The sequence below is a fragment of the Suricata suricatta genome, chromosome 11 (assembly GCF_006229205.1).
Source record: "Suricata suricatta isolate VVHF042 chromosome 11, meerkat_22Aug2017_6uvM2_HiC, whole genome shotgun sequence".
Classification (NCBI taxonomy): domain Eukaryota; kingdom Metazoa; phylum Chordata; class Mammalia; order Carnivora; family Herpestidae; genus Suricata; species Suricata suricatta.
The window spans coordinates 1,162,913-1,170,731 of record NC_043710.1 but is presented as its reverse complement, the minus strand read 5'-3'; positions in this window follow the sequence as shown (position 1 = coordinate 1,170,731).

Genomic DNA, 7,819 nt, shown 5'->3' with positions numbered 1-7,819 from the left:
CCCCCCCCCCCCCCCCCCCCCGTGATCTCCACGCCGCCACGTGGCCCGTGAGGAGCCCAGCCGCCCCACCCAGGAAGCTCTGCGCGGGCAGGCCCTGGAGACGAGACAGCCGCGCCCTCCTGATCTCGCACTCCCTGCCCTAAGCCCACGAGCATGCTCCGAGTTCACCAGCACAGAGTGGGTCCCGAAACCCCAGCGCTCCCCCATACCCCAAAAAGCTAGAGACGGAGGGCCACGCTGCCTCCCTCTCTCCCCGTGACCTTGACGTGCGGCCCCAGGTGTGTGTCCCCAGGACTTGTGAGCAGGAAGTGTTCCTCCAAGTGCCCGGATGGCTGGTGCTGAGGTGTGTCCCGGGGTCATCGTAGGGACCGGAGGGGCCAGTGCAGCCACAGCCCCAGGCCCTGGGGGGAGAGGTCTGTGGGGGCACCACAAGTATCTTGGGCCAGGTGAGGGCACCGGGCACCCTCGGCCGATAGCATCACTACCCACGGGCACACGGGCGGCTGGCCGCAGTGAGGCAGAGACCCCCCACCCGGAGGGGAGCCCCCAGCAGGAAGAGAGCTGCGGGAATCTGCCACGTGGGCCGCAGAGCCTCCCGTGAGCCGGAGACCACACCCACCAGCAGCCACTCCACCAAGGACAGATGAGGAGCTCTGGGCAGCAGGGGGCCCTAAGCAGAAGCCCAGGGGTGCCCGGCACGGGCCAGCACGAGAGCAGAGGCCCAGGCCCTTCTGGGCACCCCGGGAGCTCCTGGGCTGAAACTGAGTCATGCTGCCTATTTTGAGTGGGCACAGAGTTGGTCCCAGGGTCCCCCCATCCCTGTGATGCCTATGGGACCAGCATCAATGTCCCCCATTTCACTCTGACACCAGGGGTTTGAGTCTTCTCCCATTTCCCCCCCACAGAACTGGCTAGATGTTTCCCACAGAACTAGCTTCTGGTTTCACGGACATTCTCCATTTTTCTCTTTTTTGTTTCATTGGCTTCTAATCTTCATGGTTTCCTTCCCTCTGCTTGTGTTTCCTTCCACGGAGCACGGCCTAGTTCTCTGCTGCCTGGGCTATCCCCTCACCTGTTCACTAGAGGCCTTTCTTTCCGATCTGTGTCCCCAGGGCTGTCAAGTCCCCCACGGAGCACCGCTCTGGCTGCATTCCACAGATTTTGCAATGTTGCATATTCTTTTCACCTAGTTCAAAGTATTTTTGAGTTTCCACTGAGACCCTCCCTGACACTGGGGCCACTTAGAGACGGGCACTTTGAGCTCCAAATAGCTGGGCAGATCTTCACGTTCCTGCTGTTAAGGTTAAATCTGCTTCGGTCTGCAAACATACTTTCGGCAGAGGCATTCCTCAGAACCCCCGCCGCCCCCGGCCACAAGGAGCGGGCGGCGGCCCAGAGCGCGGGGAGATAAGTAGCCGCTGGCCTCGCTCTGGGGGCGGGGGGGATCATCCCGAGCTCCAGACGCGTGGCGCGCTCCTTTGATCCGCTCTGGCCTGTGGGTCTGATGGTGCCTGACCAAACCCTCTGCTCTTATCTGGGTCCTCTGGGTCCTCCTGCTGTGGCGCAGGAGCTCCGTGCCCGCCGCCATGGGGCACCAGCACGACCCCGCTGGGTCTGGTTCGCATGGCCCCGGCGGTGCCCCTTCCCACACGCTGCCCGTGCTTCTCCTGGTGACTCCAGGACGGAGCGGGGAGGACAGACGTGCCCAGATCTTGACTCCTGGTGACAGGCAGCAGGTGCCCTTGCCCAGCACACACTGCACATGACTTCCAGTCTCTTACATTTGCTCAGGTTTGCTGTAGGGCCCAGAGTACAACCTGTCTTAGCAACTGGTGTGTGTGGGCTTGAAAAGAATGAGTTTTCTCAACAAACAAACAAACAAAAGCTGAAACTAACCCATAAATACAGAGAACAAACTGATGGGCACCGAGGGAAGGGGCCTTGGGGAAGCAGGTGGAGGGGAGCAGGAGGCGCAGGCTCCCAGAGATGAGGTGAACGGGTCCTGGGAGCGACAGGTGAGCGCGGGGACCACGGCCGTGGTTCTGTGGGGCCTGTGGGCGGGCGCAGCCCCGGCGTGGCCAGGACAGCCCAGCACAGGGGCCCAGCACGGACACCGTGTGTCAACTGTACTTCAGTTTTTAAAAAAACATTTAAAAAAGAATAAGGTTTCTCTCTTGTTGGGGAGAATGTTCTGTAAATGCCACTAGGTCAAGTTGCCCAAGAGCACCGTCAGGTCCTCCCCGGTCCTGCTGACCTCTGCCCACCTGCTCTACGGAGGACCGGCCGGAGCACGAAGGATCCGGCCAGGCTGGAGGATGTGTCTTTCTGATCAGCTTTTGCCGCCTGCGCTTGGGGCTCTGTCATTACGTGCTTAGTGTTTATGACCGTTTTGTTTTCTTGAATTGAAACATCGTTGTGTTACATCCCTCTTAGCTTCATTACGGCACATCTTTCTCCATCCCTTTAACATTGACTGAGCTAAGTTTTGATATTAAAGTGTATTTCTTACAGAAAGCATGCACTGGGGTATTTCTTCTTTATCTAATCTGACCATCTCTGTCTCTAACTGCTGTGTTTACGACATTCACATTTACAGTAACTGCGGACACAGATCAAACTCTGTTATCTCGGTAGCTGGTTTATATTTGTCCTGTTTGTTCTTGTTTCCTTTTTCTGCTTCTTCCGTCTTCTTGGGTATAATTCAGAACTTTTTATTATTCTATTGTATCTCCTCTGTTGACTTACTCATATCTCTTTTTTTTAAAAACACTACTTAGTGGCATTTACAATATAGACTCTAAAATAGTCTTAGTCCACCAACAAATAATAGACAGTAGGGACCTTGCGTTCCCAAGCCCTCCCTCCTGCACCTGCGGCGGTGGCTGGCAGAAGCCCCTCTTTTGCGTGAACTATAATCATCCTGCTCATTGTTACTATTATGTTTTAAACAGTTATTTTGTGGAACAATGAAAAATAGAGACAATGTCTTTTACCTTCATTTTGTCTATTTCCAAGACTCTTCTCTTTTCAGATCCAGGTCTCTGACCTGCACCGCGTTTCCTCTGTCTGCAGAAACGCCTTAAACATTTCTTACAGGGCAGCCCTGCTGGAAATAAAGTCCCTCTGTTTCTGTCTCTACGTCTGCCTGACTTTTGAAGGGTTTATTTATTGGATGTGGATTCCGGGTTGTCTGTTATTCTCTGTTGACACTTAAAGATGTCACCCCATTATCTTACTCGTGTGGCTTCTGATGACAAGGCTGTGTCACTCTGGTTCTTGTCGCCCTGCAGGGGACGCGGTTCTTACGCTGGGGCAGCCTTCACGATTTTCCCGTGGTCTCTGGCTTTCAGCAAGTTAAATATGATTTGCACTAGTGTGTGTTTGTGTCTGGATGTGTGTGTATCTGGGTATTGACCCTGATCAATAATCTCTGAATCTCTTAGGAGACAGGGGACAGGGGACCGAGAAGCAGGGAAAGAAACTACAGATCATGTTTTAAAAGGGAGAGTGGCGGCCCAGGGAGGTGCGGTGAGGGAAGCAGGGGGAGGTTGGACACCGGGGGGCGGACACCGGCCCAGTGCAGGCAGAGACGCAAAGTGGGGCCATTAGCCGCAGAGGGGCTGATGCCACGGAGGCGCAGTGGTCCGGCCTCAGGAAAGGCAGTGAGGACCTCACTCAGCCAGAGGAAACCGTGGGAAACCCTCCACGGCCGGAAGGAAGATGTGCAGGTTTAATCGGAATGAGCAACATGTTCCAGAAAAAGTGAACACAGGATGCCCAGACTAAGACATGCGATTAAGCTCCAGAATTCCAGAGATGAGCCCCCAGAAATGTTGCCCAAACAGCAAATTCCCAGCAGCATGGGGCGGGGTGGGGCCCGACATCTGACTGGTCCCAGATGCCCTGTCACGGCATACCAAGCTCAAAGACATTGGAGCAAATCTCTCCAAAAGCCTGATGAAAACGAAGCATGACCCAAGTATGCATGTCTCGGCAAAACACCATCCGAGCCAGAGAGGACGCGTCTGAGCCGGCAATAGCTCCGGGCTCCTGGATCAAAGGGACCTGGGAGCCGTCCCCTCGGGACTGACTGCAGGGGCTGGGGGGGTGGGGCAGCCCAGACAGCCCAGAGGAAAACAGCAGGGGTGCAGAGTCCCACAGCACAAGGATTAGCATGGAGTGGACTGTACAGGTTACAGCCGCCACGGAGAACTTGAGGGTAATCCCTGAGCATAAAGTTCTGACCTGCAGGACCTCCTTCCCCAGCTGTGGTTCTGTTTGTTCCTTCCAAGAGAGCAAGGGGATTAGAGCCCACGGGCATCTGTAGCTCCTTTGAAAATTCTTTCTTGTTGGAGCTGCCATCGGCCTCTGACGCGCGGCCGCGGCCCCTGATTTTCCCGTGCCCCCTGCTTCCCCCGAAAAAGAGCCCACGGATGTCGGCTCCGGGTCTAGTGTCACTCCCTTCTCTGGCCGCGACTTGCGTTTGTAAAAATGAAGCCGTGTCTCTTGATATAAATCCAGGCCATCTCGCCTCCGGTGCGTGCCTCCTTGGCGTAAACACGCACCTCAGTCTGCGTACTGTCCTAGCGTTGGACACCATCGGTGTCCCGCCCCGCCTGTCCACAACCCGGCCCCTGTGAACACCGGCCTGTGCGGCCGCGGCTCCGGGGGGCGGGGGGCTAGTCCCCGGGAAAGGGCTCCGAGCCGGCCGGACCTGGGAGGTTCGCTGGGAGGGTTAAATGCGGCCCGTGTGGCCGTCGGGACAGTCCTCCCCGCACGCAGGAGACGCACGTGTGTGGCCTCCTACCCCTGCCGCCCCCGATTTGGGATGCCCCCCATCGGGAGTCCGAGACGGCGGCCCACGTGGCTCTCGACCGGAGGCCTCAGGTTTTCACCATCGGGGCCTCCTCCCAGCAGGGGCAGTGGCAAGAGAGAGACCGCACTGCCTCTCATGACCGCCCCCCAGATCTCACAGCGTCCGTTTGTCCCAAGTGAGTCGTCCCCAGGTCTCCAGACGACCTTTCCTTGCCCAGCCGAGTCACTTAGCACCTCCCTGCCTGAAACAATGTGGCCTGGCACCTTGCTTGCCGTTCATTGTGGGTTCAGGTGACAGGGCTGTGAAAACGCTTGGAATCCACCCTTCAGTCTTCATGGGAAGCCCACAGTAACTATGCGGGGGAAAGCCTCCTGTCACTTGGAGCCTCCTCTCCTAGAGGCCTTTCCATCTGAAACCACAGACCACGGACGGACACCAGGTCCTCGGTGAATTCTTGCCAGTTTTGTGCAAAACTCCATGTTCAGGTGCATATGTATAGACCTGTCCAAGGAGACACTCGTTTGAATGTTGAAGAAGGGTATACGAATCTTCCGTACTTGAGAATGGGTCTGCAAGTGTGGTCCCCAGTGGGGGGCATAGGAAAGCATAGGAAAGCATATTTATGTGTCAGTTTCAAAAATGTGAAAAAATTAGCTAAGATGCAATGTATGACTGGATGGGTCGTGTGCATTGGAGAAACATGCCTATTTCAGGGACGCGTGCTGTTTAATAAAAGCTGTTTACTGAAGTTCCCCATCAGAAAGGTCAGACTGGAACATTTTAGAATACCTTCCTAACAAGTTTGCCCACCTGAGTGCAGACATTCCAGGATCCTAGAAGTCCAGAAGGGGAACCCCAGCTCATTACCTGAAGTCGTGTCCTGCTCCTGAATCCTGTCCTGCTCCTGGGTCCTGTCCTGGTCCTGAGTCCTGTCCTGATCCTGAGTCTTGTCTTGATCCTCCATCTTATTCTGTTCTTGGGTCTTGTTCTAATCCTGAATCCTGTCCTGGTCCTGTGTCCTATATCAATCCCTAGTTCATTCTGATACTAGATCCCATCCTGATCCTGAATCCTGTCTTGGTTTCCTGGTCCTGTCTTGGTCTTGAGTCCTGTCCTGGTCCTGGGTTCTATCCTAATCCTGAGTCCTTTGCTTGTCCTGTCCTGATCCTGAGTCCTGTCCTAATCACAGTCCTAATCAATTTAAATCCTGGATCGTATCCTGATCCTGAATCCTGTTCTGATCCTAGGTCTTGTCCTGATCATCAGTTCTATTCTGATCCTGGGTCCCATCCTGATTCTGGGTCCAGTCCTGACCATGTCCTCTCCTGATCCTGGGTCCTGTTCTGATCTTGGGTTCTATCCTGATCCTGAGTTTTATACTAATCCTGGGTCCTATTCTGATCCTGGTTCCTGACCTGATCCTGACTTCTATCCTGATCCTGAGTTCTGTTCTGATCCTGAATCCTGTCCTTGTCCTGGGTTCTGTACCAATCCTGAGTCCAATTCTGATCCTAGATCTCATCCTGGTCCTGGGTCCTGTCCTGGCCCTGAGTCCTGTCCAGACCCTGAGTCCTGTTCTTCCCAGAGGTGACGGGCAGGAGGAGACTCACTGTTCCAGATATCTCCATGGACTGCATCTCCCTGTGCCTTCTGTGGACACCCCCTGGGCTTTCACAGCCAGGGCAGCACTGGGGCAGCATCAGGAACCCGATGGGACAGTGAATGGGCTGAACAGTGTCCCCCTGGAGTCTCAGGATACGGCCGCATTTGGAAATCAGGCGTTTGCAGCGGGAATCTAGTTGAGATGAGGTTGTCCTGGATGAGGGTGGGCCCTAACTCAATGGTTGGCGTGCTTGTAAGAGAAGAGAGAGGCGAGGTGGGTGCGGGCGTGCAGGGAGGAAGGCCACAGGACACAGTCAGGCTCCGGTTTGGGCGGGGAGACAAGGACACCGGCAGCCCCGAGGGCGGACAGAGGAAGGAAGGGTCCTCCCGAGGGGCCTTCGGGGAGCGCACGGCCCTGCCGACTCCCTCTTGGACGCCCGGCCTCCAGAACCGCGGGAGAAGAAGCGTCTGCGATCGTAGGCCACCCCGTCCGTGGTCATCCGTCCTGGCGGCCACGGAAAACTAACGCAGGTGGCAGAGATGGACACGGCCTCAAGGCCACGGACGCTGTTCCCGTCACCTTCACCCGCCACCGACACGGAGGACTTGGTTATTTTTCAGGGAACGCGTGAGTGGAACTCGTGAACTAAAGAAAACGCGCAGAACTGTGACAGCACTGAGGTTGGTTTAAGGTTAAACAAACAAACAAGTATGATTTCCCTGGGGGAGTGGCACACACGGGAGCCAGGAGGGGACCGAGTGCCGCATCTCAGCTGACCCGGGCAGGCGCGTCAGGTCCCCGGCCCAGGAGGCTCCACGCGGAGCCCTCCCCTCTGCACCTGCTCCTCTGACCGACTCCACCCAAAACCCACCGGGACCAGGGGCTGCTCGGATGTTCCGGAGGCTGCGGCTCCTGCTGTGGGGGCTGCACGGGGGGCTGTGGCTCCTGTGGCCCCTGTGGCTGCTGCCAGTCCAGCTGCTGCATCCCCATCTGCTGCCAGTCCAAGACGTGAGGTCTCTGACCACAGGTCTCAGGTCCAGGTTCCCAGGCTCTGATGTGTGCTTCATTGCCAAGTTCCAAATCAAACCTCAGGGTCCATCACCCTTGCAGAAAGAAGCCAGATTTGGCTGCCATTTCCTTGGGAGAAGGCACTCTGATATCCTTTGTCTTCTGACAAGTCCTGTCCCAGGTCACTCTCTGGCTACAGCTCCGTCCCCTCCCCTGACCTCACCCGGACGGTCCACTAAGAGGCACGTGCTCTGCCTGAAGTCCTCTGTCCTCCAGGAGGTTGGTGCTGGGGCTCCGCTTGGGATGAGGTTGTGGTTAAAGGACTTCTTGGAAACATTTGCTTTCTCTCAGACCCTCTGCTGTAAACCAATAAAAACACCACGTTGACAAAC